The sequence below is a fragment of the Clarias gariepinus genome, chromosome 7 (assembly GCF_024256425.1).
Source record: "Clarias gariepinus isolate MV-2021 ecotype Netherlands chromosome 7, CGAR_prim_01v2, whole genome shotgun sequence".
In the NCBI taxonomy this organism is placed as follows: Eukaryota; Metazoa; Chordata; class Actinopteri; order Siluriformes; family Clariidae; genus Clarias; species Clarias gariepinus.
Window position 1 is genome coordinate 39,290,001 of NC_071106.1, and position 15,528 is coordinate 39,305,528.

At 40.4% G+C, this 15,528-nt stretch overlaps 1 protein-coding gene across 2 annotated transcripts in view; it reads right to left on the minus strand.

Annotated features, from left to right (window-relative positions):
• The window catches only part of tspan4a (tetraspanin 4a), a 150,487-nt gene that overhangs the window by 110,807 nt on the left and 24,152 nt on the right, over window positions 1-15,528 (minus strand). Inside the window, exon 1 of one of the 2 annotated variants that reach the window (XM_053499721.1) lies at window positions 1-517. This exon is cut by the window's left edge and continues 702 nt beyond it. The exons of the other annotated variant lie outside the window; for it this stretch is intronic. The gene's annotated coding sequence lies outside the window, so the exon portion shown is untranslated. Of the gene's footprint in view, window positions 518-15,528 lie in introns of those variants that run through there. 2 annotated transcript variants of the gene reach the window in all.

Below are 15,528 nucleotides of genomic sequence, written 5' to 3' on the forward strand. Positions count from 1 at the left end.
TACAACCTGAACCTCAGCTGAGCTCCAGCATTAATCTGACACCCAGCCTCCACGCTGACACTGACGCCGGCGTGACAGGTGAGACAGACAGCTGGGACAGGTGAGCTGCACCTCTCTCACTTATCCCGAGTACGACCCGAACTTCACCATGCGGTCGGAATCCAGATACGAGGACAGACAGAGATCCGACAGTGACGTCCAGAGCTGTAAGTGGAGCCGGACCCACGTGCGCTGATGAGCTACTCCATCCTCAACCTGAGCTTAACCTCGGCTCTTTATTCCTCCCACTTTCTCTTGTCCTTCTCCTCGTCTCACTCTCTCTCTCTCTCTCTGCAAAGAGCAAGAAAAAAAAAAAAGAACAATCCACGCTCTGGATTCTCCTGAAGATCCGTCTCTCCCAGCTGGATAATTAAGCTCACTTACTCACACATCCTTGTCATTTTTTTTTTTATTTGATGCGTTCCATAGAACACTGAAAGCTGGATCCTTTTCCTTCCAGCACGCAGGAAAATCACCGCAGCAGTGATGCTCCAGTCCAATCTCACTGCCTCGAGCTCCCTCCTCTCTCTCTCTCTCTCTCTCTCTTTCTCCCTCTCTCTCTCTCTCTCTCTCTTACATTCCCTCCTCCTCTCCCAGCCTCCTTCTCTTTTTTCCACGCCCCCTTCCCACCACTGCATCTGTGCAGAGACAAAAAAAAAAAAAAAAAAAGACGAGGGGGGTGTGGCAGGAATCAAGACCACACCCCCCTCCCTGGATAGGTCGGCCAATCCGGTGTCACTTCCCCCCTCCCGTTCCTGAGCGGCTATAAAAAGGAAGCAGGGGTTTCGCATCACTTCTCCTGTCGTCGAGCACACGAGAAATCCAGCCAACGTGCAATTAAAAAAAGAAAAGGAAAAAAATACAGACATTAAATCCTCGAATACTGACTCAGGTTCATCCTGTTGTTCTGCAATTTTTTGTGTGTGTTTTAACTTACATTTTATGATTTGCAAAAAAAAAAAAAAAACATTTCACTGCATACTGCGCACACACACACACTGTGCATGACTGTGTATGTGACAAATACAATTAGAATTTGAGAAATACTACGCGTTTAGTTATATTCAGAATGTACGATAAGATCTAATGACATTTAGCTGAGTGAATACGAATACGAGAGAAATGTCAAAACTGGAATATTTATCTTTCTGAGTGAATAAACCCAGACTCTAACACACTGCACACCAACACCCCCGAAAAAAAAACACCAGGTCACACGTTCTCCCCTTTATTGTAACGTTTGAAGTTGTGTAACGTCCGTGAAACGAGTTCCTGTTCGCGTTTATGTTCTAGTTGTTCTTAACAGACGTCCTCTCGCCAGCGTGTCGAGTAACAGCAAACCATAAACACCTCTGTCATGAACACATCAGGAAATAGTAAGCACCTTCAGCTCCTCCACCTTCAGCTCCACCTTAACACCACCTTCAGTTCCTCCACCTTCAGATCCACCTTTAGCTCCACCACCTTTAACTCCACAACCTGTAACTCCTCCACCTTCAGCTCCTCCACCTATAACTCCACCACATTCAGCTTCACACCTTTAACTCCACCTTCAGCTACTCCACCTTCAGCTCCACACCTTAACACCACCTTCAGCTCCTCCACCTTCAGATCTACCTTAACTCCACCTTCAGCTCCCCCACCTTCAGATCCACCTTCAGCTCCTCCACCTTCAGCTCCACCTTAACTCCACCTTCAGCTCCTCCACCTTTAACTCCACAACCTATAACTCCTCCACCTTCAGCTCCTCCACCTTTAACTCCACCTTCAGCTCCTCACCCTTCAGGTCCACCACCTTCAGCTCCACCATCTTTAACTATACAACCTGTAACTCCTCCACCTTCAGCTATACCACCTTTAACTCCACCACATTCAGCTCCACACCTTTAACTCCACCACCTTTAACTCCACCACCTTTAACTCCACCTTCAGCTTCTCCACCTTCAGATCCACCTTGAGGTACAAACCTTCAGGTCCACCACCTTTAGCTCCACACCTTTAATACCAAACCTTCAACTTTTAGCTCTACACTTTCAGCTCCATACCCTATAACATGATCAGCACCATATCTTCAGCTCCATCTTCATCTTCACACCATCAGTTCCACACCTTCAGGTCTAAACTCCACATCTGAGGTGATCTCTGTTCTGATATTTAACCAGTTATCCAAATAAATATCTTTGCTAGATTATCTGTCTCACTAAAACCTCCACCACCTTTAGCTCCACACCTTCACATGATCGGCTCCACACCTTCAGCTCTGAGGTGAGCTCTGTACTGACATTTACTGTAACTCGTATTGCAAACATTAAAGCTTTCTATAACACATGCACTTTCCTCTCTTTAATATCTTTCAGTAAATCCTGAGGCTCCGCCTCCACAATCCCCAAAACCTGAACCTCATTTAAGCCTAAGCTTTAATCCGACGCCCAAGTTGGCGCTCTGATCCTAATACGAGACAGACAGGTGAGACAGGCAGGTGAGACAGGCAGGTGAGACAGAAGGGTGAGACAGGCAGGTGAGACAGGCAGGTGAGACAGGCAGGGTGAGACAGGCAGGGTGAGACAGGCAGGTGAGACAGGCAGGGTGAGACAGGCAGGTGAGACAGGCAGGGTGAGACAGGCAGGGTGAGACAGGCAGGTGAGACAGAAGGGTGAGACAGACAGGTGAGACAGAAGGGTGAGACAGAAGGGTGAGACAGGCAGGTGAGACAGAAGGGTGAGACAGGCAGGGTGAGACAGGCAGGTGAGACAGAAGGGTGAGACAGGCAGGTGAGACAGAAGGGTGAGACAGGCAGGTGAGCAGTGAAAATCCGTAAACACACATGTTGTATTTTTAGAAATAATACCGCAATAATTATCTTTCAGAATAAATATGTTTGTGAGGTCGTGTGTCTCGACAAATTCCACAATGAAAGTGACGTCTTTTACAGATTTGTGTTTCACTCCATTAAATCCCAGTTAAACCACAATCTTTTCCCATCAGATCCCAGTAGGACTCGTTTAAACTGTGAAAATCATTATGTATCTACAATCAGTCATATTTAACAACCCAGACCCTTCGCACTGTGATATTGACCCATTTAGAAATACACAACATTATTACAAACCATTAAACACCATTACAAAACCATTAGGAACCAGTAATTTAATACTTCCTACTCAGTTTTTATTATTATTATTATTATTATTATTATTATTATTATTTTCGGAGTTGCGAACTGTAATGATAATACTGAGCTGTTCAAATTTCAGAACCTGTCAAGAATACAAAAACTGTGTGTGTGTGTGTGTGTGTGTGTGTGTGTGTGTGTGTGTGTGTGTGTGTGTGTGTGAGAGTGTGTGAGAGAGGGAGAGGGAGAGAGAAACACTGATTTCCCATTAGTGTGCCACAACAGGGACGATCCTCAATACTGGAATTAAATTGCCACATATTGCATTTGCAGTCAGCCATCTGGTATAAAAACGCCGGCACTCAGCCTGCGAGTCGTGTTATTGTACCCCAAATTATTTACATTCTCAGTGTGTAAATTCTGAGATTAATTAAAACACACAGCACGCAGAAGGTTATTGAACAGTATAGATTACTTCATCCATTCTGTTCAGTGGCTCGAGTCATTTCAGGCGGCTCGGTTAAACGATTCAGTTCCATCTTTCCACCACCAGACCAACACACACTCCTGCTGTGTGGACAGAAATATTGAAAACAAATCTCACTCATGATCAATCCACTGATTTACTAATTCAAACACAGACTTAATGAACAAGAGAGAAGCAAATGTCAGTCACGGCCGAATTAATTCCCAGAATTCTTTGTTCTGACATGTTGAACGAGGCAGGAGCGAATCGCAGGTCTAATCAAAAAGATTCACTAATTCACACCCTGACTGTGTTTCAAATCATTCACTGAATTTATTATTATTTTTTATTTTTAAAGAACTAAGGCTCTAAACAGGAGAAGAGCAGACCTCAGTCACGACCAGATGATTAACTGATCCGAGCACAGACCCGATCAACGGAAAAGAAGTGAATCATTTATTGATTAAAAAACAAACAAACAAATAAAAAAGATTCCCAAAAACAAAACAGAAGGAAATCTCAATCATAACTCAAAAGATTCAACAATTTAAGCTCCGAATCAGTGATTTACAAAAAAAGGGAATGAATCATTTGCTGAATTTTGAAAAAGGACTCTCTGAACAAAAGGAAGCGAATCACAGTCATGACCGAAATGATACACTGATTAAAACACTGACTCAAAAAATGAAAAAAAAAGGAAATCAGTCAGTGATTTAAAAGTTCACTTAGTGAATGAGAGAGAAACACATCTCCGTCATGACCGAAACGATTCACTGATTTAAACTCACCGAACGTGAGAGGAATGACTCCTTCATTAATTTAAAAACTGAATCATCGAATGAAAGAGGAGCAAATCTGTCATGACCAAAATAATTCGGCTATGGAAAAAGCAAGAGAGTCATTTGTTTATTTAAAAACCCACTTTTACTCAATGAGAGTGAAGCGAATCTCTGTCATGACCGAAATGACTCCCTGATTCAAACACTGATTCATCAAACAAACCAGTAACAGCTATTTAGCCCTACATCCGAGGAACCTGGTAACAATATTACTAGAAGTGTATGTCTTATTATCATAAACAATATCTAAATAGATTCACTATAATGGCAGATGAACAATGGTGATAATCTGTTGTTATTCATTTCTGTTTTCCTTGTTGTTATTTATGGCTAAATGACAGGTGCGGGGGCAAAAGGTCAAAAAATCAATAAATCATATGCAGTTAAGACAGCTAAAAACAGTTATAAAGTTCATTGTGGTGAAGTTCATAAGGTGTAACAGGTAAAATAAAACACCGCAACATATTGTTTTTCTTTAGGTCTCTGCATTTTTGTAAATTTTTGAGTCAAATGTGGAAAAAAATGTTTTTCGCATCATTTTGCTGGTTGAAAAAGAATATTTTGAAGAGCATGTTTCAAAGTACATTTTAATGTCCAATGCTCAAATTACTGATGATTTACACAGACTAGAGTCACAGTTTTCCAAAGATGCTGTAATGTTGATGATGAAGATGAAGATGATGAAAAACTGCTTTATTGTCACTTCAACCATATACAGTACGTACACAGTGAAACGAAACAACGTTCCTCCAGGACTGAGGTGCTACATACAATACAACATAAATTAACAATATAAATTAACAAAAAACTAACTAGCTAACTTCGAGACCTAATTAGCTGGCTAGTTGGGACAGGACAGATTGACATTTACGTTAACAGGGAACTATCTATGTTTTTTTTATACAAAAGAGACAACATAATGTGCACGTGCAAATGTCTAAACAAGAGCGACAAAGTGACAACGCGACAAACACGACATTACTGATGGTGAAAGTCGCGAGCTGAATGATGATGAGGAAGATGCAGAGCCATCTAATATAAAAGACAGTCTAAGGCAAAGGGTACTTTGTATGTATTTTTTTTTCATCCACCTTGCTGAGAGAAAGTGTTTCTACTAGGTGTTTATTTTGTAGTATGTCATCATAATGGTGGTTTGTGATCATTTTATGATGTTTGCAAATATATTTCTGGAGATATCAATGTGTTTATTGGCTGTGATGGAAAAAGTCTAATTTAATTTCCAATTTCCAACCTTGTGATTATCTACTGAACCAACATTGTGCCAACCTACTGTATCTTTGCCCCACCAATGGGCTAACGGTTGGCCAACGGACAAAATGACGTCGGGCCAACTACTGATGCCAACGTTGGGTCCAAAATATGCACTGGCATGCATATAGCAGTGGTGTGCTACAGTATCTGGGAAATTAACCTTAACAAAGCAGCAACAAAACCATTAGCCAGATTTGCCAGCAAGCTAACACTTGAAAAACTAGCGAGGTTTGCTTACAAGCTACTAAATGTTATAACCAGCACGAAGCCTCACCAGAAACATTACTAATTAGCTATTATACAGTGTTTAAAGTAATTAACCAAGGTCACTTTCAAGCTAATTAATAATTAAAGCTAATAGAAGGTTCAATAGTGAGGTCTTTAGCATGCTAGTTCACATTAAGATCATTATCCAGGTTAAAATTTAGCTGATTACAATTATTAGCAAAAACTTGAGGTAGTTTAGCTAACATAAAACATAAACCAAACTATTACATTGTGTACTTATGTACTTTGAACACTAGATCACTTATAGATACTAATGCGCTAGCTATCCATCCAGGAACCAACTAGGGACCATGAAAGACAATAGTTACGACAGTTGTATTTATTTCCCCATTTTATTACCTACAACCGTAGGAGCTCCAGGCAACATTCACACACAACGCGCAATCTGGGAATGCTAATCTGTATGTCTTTGGACTGTAGGAGGAATCTGGAGTACCCTGAGGAAACCCACCAAGCACAGGGAGAACATGCAAACTCCACACACACACACACACACACACACACACACACACACACACACACACACACACACACAGACCCCGAGGCAGAAATCGAACCCGGATCCTGGAGACGCAAGGCCACAATGCTAACCACTACGCCACCATGTCGCTGATAAGCTAGCTAACATGAAGCTAAACGTTCTAGAACATGGTTAAACCCATTAGCCGGAGTGTTTAGCATGCTGTTAGCCCTTACTCTCACAGATTGTGTGATAAATAGGCGTTTTATTTTCTGTCCATCAGCGTTTTCTAACATCAGGCTGTTTAGCGAGACGGGGTGTTTATCTAGCACTTGTGATAAAGCGATGCTGTGCTTGTGTGAGGATGATGAGCCACTTCAAAGCGCTTCGTGAAAAAAAAAATCATTTCAAAACGGTGGTTGTAAATGTTACCGCAGACGGAGGGGAAGCGATCTAAACTCCACCGGAGAGGACATTTTTCAAAAACCGTGAAATTGCTGGACGAAGCTAAAACGATGCTCATTATTTTTTTAAAGTGCTCTGAGACGTTTTTTATGAAATAAAAAATCTGCTGCCTTTAGCTTTTTTTAAATGAATATTAATTAGAGTCGCTGTGTTGAAATTAAAATCTCTAACGCAGAGGCTCGGTAAGAAAAAAAAAACCCGAAATGCTTTTATATCAGTGAGAGCTTATCATCACTGCGGCGGTGTGTGTGTGTGTGTGTGTGTGTTTGGACTTTAACACACCTGATTTAGCTCGTTGACAGACTGATGATGAGCCAATATGATCGAGCTGGTGTGTTAAAGCTGAGAAGAAGCAGCAGGAATAAAAATACATTTCTGCATCTTCTCATTCCTGTCTTTGTGTGTGACCCGAGGTGAAGACGCCCGGTGTGATTGTTCACTGTGTCATAGGTAAAATCCAGCGTTTCTTTCTTTTGTAAATATCAGTTTATTCAAAATTTATTAAAAGTTTCGGTGGCGTTACATCAATGCTGAAGATGAGCCTCCGGCATCATCAGGACACAGAGTTTACAGTGCATTGTGGGTAAGGAGCGCTGAGCGTCGGACTGTAGACAGAAAGTGTGACAACGCGGCTCGGTAACGGGAGGCATTAATGAATTATCCAGACGCTGTACGTCTCTCTGTGCTATAAACATGACTTATACATCAACTGGTCTGCAGCTTCAGAAGCCAAAATGGCTGAGAGGATGAGAAAAATAATTTATAGAAAACGACTGTGGGTGATTTAAACTGGCCTAGTTACAGGGAAGGATGAGAGAGAGAGAGAGAGAGTGAGAGAGAGAGAGAGAGAGGAGGTGATGGAGACAGAAAGACAGAGAAAAGACAAACAGAGCAATAAAGAAGGAGAGACAGAGAGATAGAGAGAGAAGGAGACACACAGAGACACAGATAGAGGGAGACGTGCAGAGAACAGAAAATACAGAGAGAGAGAGATGGAGAGAAACAGGCACTCAGGAAAGAGAGAGAGAGAGACAGATAAAGAGAGGGGAAGAGAAAATATAAATAAGAATAAAAAGGTCAGAAAGCTGAAGAGAGCGAGTCAGAAAAGAAGAGACTGATAGACATGAAAACAGGGAAGAGACAGAGAGGAATAAGATAAGTGAATAAGGAAGATATGAGAAAATACATGAGAGAGAGAGAGAGAGAGAGAGAGAGAAACAGATCATATATAGAGATAAGCAGAGGGACAGAAAATATGAGGAATGAGAGGAATAGAGTGAGAGCAAGAGAAACCAAATAAGCGATAAAATGATAGAGAGGTAGAAAGAGAGAGCGAGATAAAGTGAGAGATGCAGAAAGATAAATAAGACGAGCGAGAGAACAGAATATATATATATATATAAAGAGAGAGAGAGAGAGAGAGAGAAGCAGAAAGAAATGTAGATAAAAATAAAAAAGTGAGAGAGTCAGAGAAGGAGGGATGGATAGAAAGAATAAAAATAAAAGTATAGAAAAAGATCAACAATTAAACAGAAAATAGATGAGAGAGAGAGAGATTAAAAATTGACAGACCAAAAGAGAGAGACAGAGATAACATATGGAGATGAGCAAAGAGACAGAAAGAAATAAAGAACAGACAAGTGAGTTTGAAACACAAAGTGAGAGAGAGAGAGAGAGAGAGAGAGAGAAACAAAAAGAGGGACAAATAAAGAGAGAAAGAGAAACACAAGCTGACCAATAAAGAAAGAGACAAAGAGAGATACAGTAGAGAGGAAGGAAGAGACACAGACACAGACAGAGTGATAGATACAGAGAGATAAATCAGATAAGAGAGAGAACAGATAATGCAAAGAGAGATAGAGGAAAGGAAATAGAGAGAGGGAAGCAAACAGACACCCTGAAGAAGAGAGACGTCTACAGAGAGAGACAAAAATATAGATAAGAATAAAAAAGAGAGAGGGACAGGTAGATGAAGAGTGAAGGACACGCAGGGGGAGACGAAGACAGAAATCGAACCAGGGAAGGAGAGACGGACAGAAAGATTAAAGACGGATAAAATAGAAAAACATGGAGAGAGAAACATGGAAGGATTGGGATCATGAGATAGAGAGACAGAGATGAATGAGAGAGACAGGTATATAGAGAGATGATGAGAGAGAGAGAGAGAGAGAGAGAGAGAGAGAGATGCAGCGTCGTAATCAATAGTGGATTATTTAGAAGTGAAGCTGTCCGACGTCTCGGTGTCGCTCCTCGCTCATCCCTCGCTCATCCCTCGCTCCACTCCACCTAAAAGCTCCTAAAAATATTCCTCCTGCATTTCCAACCTAAAGAGCGCTCTTTATTAAACATTCTGTGCAGGACGTGCATCCGGTCGCATGTCTTTCTTCCCTCTCTCTCTCTCTCTGCTCACAGACTCGAGCTCCGTCCTGAATGCACTTAAACATCTAAAGGTTACTGTCTCTGAGAGCTGAGTGCAGGAGTGTGTTAATCCTCTCACACACACACACACACACACACATCACGCAGGAAATAACTGCACACTGTTTAATTCCTCTCCCCCCACAGCAGCCTGGTCACCGCTCCCTTGTCACTCACGTTACAGCAGCTATAAACACTCTGACCAAATTATCTCCGCATCATGTCAGATAAAACCTTCAGCTCCCTTTAGAGTCCTCTGGTTGTCCCTCTGGGGAACCCTTAAAGTCTCCGAGCTCTCCAAAACAGGCGTGTTAATGATCCATCTGATCTACATCTCAGGTCCTGCTCCTGATTGTTCTGGCTGTTTGATTTTCTTTCTGATTCACTCCTTTTCCAAACATACTGGCTCAGTGTCTGTGGCTTCAACTCAACCGGCCCTAAATGTCCCTTGGGAGGAAGTGCACTTTCCCAGCCAATCACAATGCCGGGACCAGAAACTCCTAGGTTTCAGACAAAAAGAAATTCCCACCCATTTTCAGGCTCTTCAATTCTGATGGAAAAAATAAATAAATAAATAAAAGGAAAGATATATGAAAAAGCGTTAATTCACCATGTTTAGAAGTATACACGTTAAAACGCAACTAAGATGTGAAGAAGGCTCGGTTAGCTATTAGCAGTTAGCTACTAGCAGCTGTGGCCCAAAAAATGGTGCCGGGGAATAGCAGGACTAGGCGGAGTTGAGCAAAGCTTAGCTGAGCCGAGCATTGAGCCCAGAGGAGGGTCTCTTGGTTTATGAGGTCACAATAGGGGGAAAATGTGTGTGTGTGCGCGCCTGCGCACGCAAACATGACAAAATAGTGAATTTGCACAATATCTGTCCTTTAAAGAAACCTAACCTGTTTCTAGTCACAAGTCCTTCCTGTAGGATCCTTAATTATACAGTGAAGTTTTAATGAACATTTTTCCCCCCAAGAGTGTGTGTGTGTGTGTGTGTGTGTGTGTATTACCTGTAAGTGTGCACTACAAGCTAAAACCTTAAGCTTCTTGGATTGAAGGGTTCTTTACGGAGAGATTGAAGGTTGTTTGGGAGAGGATGAATGTTCCTAACCCCTTATACACGTCGTCCTTTGAATAATTTCTTACAGGGAAACACTCCCCTGCAGCGTTCTACAGAAAATCTTTATGGGTTTGTTTCTGTGAGCAACAACCAATCAATTAATCATTGCTCGTTTACTCATCTCCAACTCTTGGCTACTTTAAAATGTCCACATCTTCCATGAGTTCTCTTCTTCTCATGCCTCATGTTCTGAGCCACAACCAAAAAAACATTTTTAAACCATAAAGTGGTTTAATTGAATTAAATTTAAAATTTAAAGTTAAATATGTATATAATAATCCATGGGAAATCTTTTGGGGAACAACTGAAAGTCCTGTGTTTAATGTAGAACTTCACAACGGAATGTTGTTCTATCAGAGAGAATTTCGAGGAGAACTCTTTACTGAAAGCTAAGAGCTCTTCGTTAAAAATTTCTTTTTTTTTAAAGAAACACATTTTTTCCCCCGAACATTCGGAATTACTGCTCATTATTGTCTTCTCAATATCTGGAACATGCTCAATGTTGAGCTTCTTGGTTCAACATGCTTAGATGATGCCCTCAACCAAGAACCAAGCGTTCTACACGGGACCATCAAGAGATCAATGAATTGAACTTTACAACAATGATGCTTTCAAATCATTCTTCTAATATCTCCATATTTAGTGAACGTTTCAGCCTCGGCAGGTTTAATCCGCTGGTTGTTTGTTCTGGCCCCCCCTAAATATCTCATGGGGGCCCGTGGGGGCTTCTTCAGCAGACCTGCTCTTTACATGATGCTTTTATTTCTGAAACACGTTTCAATGCTGATGATTTTAAACCAAAAAGTCAGATTAACATCTAAGACAAACTTTATATATATATATATGAGATATTTAGGGGTCCTAATACTTTTGCACACTATACCATGTGTACTACGTGTTCTCCTGTGCCATGCTGCATGTATCACTTTTTCTTTATCCATCCCAAACCTCAGGCCAGGTTCCTGAAGGGTTCTTATTAAAACTTCATATTTTAGTAAATTGTCTCTCAGTCGGAATCGACAGCTCCGGGAGGATGATGATGATGGATCTTTTTTTGTGCATGTGTGTGTGTGTGTGTGTGCGTGTGTTTCCAGGAGAATGCGCTCGGGTTCGGATCCTCCACGCTGCCTCCACAGCAGGAGCTGATTGATAATGATTGTGGAGGGAATTATCTGATAATTTCAAAAGTAGCATCAAGCATACAAATGAGCTGCACTGAAAGCTTGAAGAACTGATCATTCTTTATTCTAAACAACTGTTCTAGCTAATAGTTACTATTTATGGTTTAATTAAGCGCATGATTTAAATTGCATTTGAAAGCATTTTTATATATAGAAGGAAAAAATATTGTCAGATGAAGTGAAAAAAGGCATGCGATATGTTTATATTTTACGCTGTTTAACCTGATTCTGATTCTGATTCGAAATAATAAATAATCAATGCCAAAATTATGTATAAACTATAAATATAAATTACAAAGATTACTTAGTTAGTATATTAATTAATTGATTGATTGATTGATTGATTAATTGACTGATTTGACTTGTGCACAGCAGCAACCCAACCGAAGCTAGATGTCAATGGGATAGACTCACAAGCGACGTCCAATCCAGGGGAGACTTGAGCCCAGGGGGCGGGGTCTCGCGGTGTATGAGGTCACAATAGGGGAAAAATCGAATTGGCTCGAATTGGTTTAATCCCAGCCAATACAAACATGGACAAAAGAAAAACGGTGTGAATGTCTGAACATGTTGTGTAGTAAAAAAAGTCTTCACTTGCCTCCGTCTTTGCCTGCAGTAACCTGACTGTGTGATCTGTAATGTATTATAACTAGTCTGGAATTAGATTCCTTTTAATTAGTGAGTGTTTGAACATTTTATTACACTTGACTGATATTTGCTGAATGAGACAGTGATGAGGTTGTTTGTGTGTGTGTGTGTGTGTGTGTGTGTTGATAGAAAAGTTGTGTGAAACTGCTCAACGCTAAGAGGAATTTCCATGAATAAAGGCTTTCGGTAAAAACCATTAGCCTTGAGATGAAAGGCGTGCATAAAAGCAAGAAGTGCTGTGAAATGTTCTGCGCGCTTTCATCAGCAACATCAACAACAACAACATGAAACACATTCCCTTACAGATACGTTTCCTCCCCTCGGGAACTTTTTCTCAGGGATTTGATGACTGACGTACCATTTCCTGTTCGAATTCATCCTCATGAATATAAATGGCTCTGAAATTACACCAAAATGGAAATAAGGTTTTAATGCATCTTATGATCATTCTGAGGGCTGAGAGATTGTTTTACGTCATTGATGTCTCTAAAGACGCCTCCCAGCGGAGGACGCATTCATTTCCCTCCTCTCATACGGACCGTCACGAGCAGCTTCTAATTGCAGAGTCATAAACATTAACTCGAGATGTGTTTATGTTCAGTAAAGTGCGCAAAGTTCTCTCATGGGTTAATGATGATCTGATGATGAATAGGAAAAGCAGCTGTAGCTCAACACTTTCACAATCTCACTGTTTAGAATCTAAATTAAGTGTCTTTCCTTCCTGGATATTTTTATAGAAATCAAGTCGGCGTGAAAATGGCTTCAGCTTCGTTAACTCTCTCAGGATTTATTTTCTCGTATCCTGCTTACAATGAACACACTCGGTTTATATTTTTACTAAGAGTGCAATGATTTAAGAGATTTTTTTTCTCTTAGTCTCACAATCTGCTGTATGTTACAGAACACGTACAGTAATAAAACATCCTAAAAAAGATGAATTATGCATCGTGTCTAGTAAATAACTTTATTGGATACTAAACTACATCAGAATAAATTAAACTGAGCAACGTTATAAATGTTTAGCACAATAAAACAGGCAGGTTTATCTGTTCATAAATATTCAGAATTCTGTAAAAAACTACAGATTTTTTAAAACACTGTCTTTCACATATCAAGGAACTTTTGTTTATATTCAGATTTCTGTCATGCTTATACAGATAGTCCCCGACTTATGAACATCCGAGTTACGAACTTCTGCAGATACGAATGGACTCCAGTTTAATCCTGGAAGTAGCTCATGTGTCTTGTACAAAAAATGCACCAGATGGCAATATTTACAACTATATACAATATTTTCAGTGTTTGAATGAAGGTATAAAATGTCCAAAGTTCAGTTAAGTGTGTGTGTGTGTGTGTGTGTGTGTGTGTGTGTGTGTGTGTGTGTGTGTGTGTGTTCAGGTAAAATGAGTCGGCCTTGCCATTTTAAATGAATCAGTACGGGAACACAAAGATGGAAAATGTCTGTTCTGTAAAATTGTCCTGATGGAGAATAATCCTAATTTTAGGAAAACCTTACCGAGACAGAGTTCACAGTCCAATACAGTGGAAAACAGCTCTAAGACAAAATGCTGTCCGGGATTCCCCTTGCGATTTAAAGGCGTTGAGACGACACTGTTACATTTCACTGTGAGATTCGTTTCCTTAGGCACGGTTACAGGTTTTGGCCACATGATGGCAGTGTGGGAAAAGAGGACAAAGATTTACTCAAGCGGACTGGTATGCTTCACATCTTTATCGGACTTAAGAACAAATCAGACTTACGAACATGCCCCCGGAACGGAACTCGGAGACGGGCTGTACTGAGATTTTGGGTTTTATGATATCTAAAGACAATGTTATACAAAAACTGTTGTTTATAGTTAGATTTGTGTCATGCTCATACCCAGCACCCACTTAGCTCTCAGCTCTAATCTAAAGAAAACTTTAACCTTGATGGTGTCCAAGCACTAGTGAGACACTGGGATAAGTGCATTAGTGTATCAGGGGATTATATAGAGAGACATGAAGGGAGTTTTAACTCTCAGTGTTCTGTTATTCTGTACAATCAAAAGTCCCGCTCGTATTGCATACACAGGTTTTTTTTTTTCTTTTGAAAACAGAAGCTGCAATATCGCCACCTGTAGACTATTACACATAATTATGGGTATGAGTTATGAGGTATGAGTTAATGTCGGCTATTAACTCTGCTGCGATTTAGCTCGAGCTGTCGACAACGCTGCATGTTCCAGGACTTGGTAGTACATCAAGCAGAGATTTACAACAGATTCACAAATCCTCATCGCCGTACTTATGTGACCTCTCTCTTTAAAAAAAATAAATAAAATGAGAAAGAGATATTTGTAGACGTTTATCATGAATTTAATGCTTTCGGGAGCGAAAACGATCTCACCGCTCTTCGTACTTCTGTTTGATTCTGTGAGTATTTTTGCACTGTTCCTCCGGTGGGAATTTAAATGGAGGACTTTAATTTTACTGGAGTACTGTTTGGATATTTTAGAGCATCTCTACTTACACTCAGGTACAGCATGTGAGGGTTTTCTTCCTCTCTGTTTTAAAGTGTTCTGTATTGTAAGAATGAATCAGTCCTAAGAAGAAGGGCTACAGGACTTTTCGGCGTGTGGTTTGCGTTTGTTACGTTCCTGCAAAATCATTAAAGTTCTGAGATCCCCCTCTGAGAGCGCGCGGCCGATCTGTAGCGTCACCTGGGAATCCAACCCTCTGGATGATGGTGCACACGCCTTCCTGTGGAACCTGTGGAACCTCTGAAGGTTCTCTTTCAAGAACAAAACATTTGAGTGAACAGGATGGAGTCACAGCTCAATGTTTGGATAAAGATGTGGGAAGAAATGTGGTTTTATTTCTGAAGCGGTGGTCAGGTCGGATCCTAAAGCAAACGGCCAATAATACAATAATAATAATAATAATAATATTAATAATAATAATAATAACTGGAATATTGGATCTGTTGTTAGTATCACGTTAAGAACTTGGTCTTTATACACGTCAACATTCTGGAAAAATTCAAGTGTATCTTCTATTCCTATCTGTATTTAAATCCATTTATTATATTATATATTATATATATTATTTATTATAGTTGTTTATGATCTACTGATGCTGAATGTTTGTATTGCAGGTAGAACTCGACATCAATCCCATTAATAACTAGTTTTATATGAAGGTGAGTGGATTTTTTAGATTGCTTATGTCAATATTAGTTTTA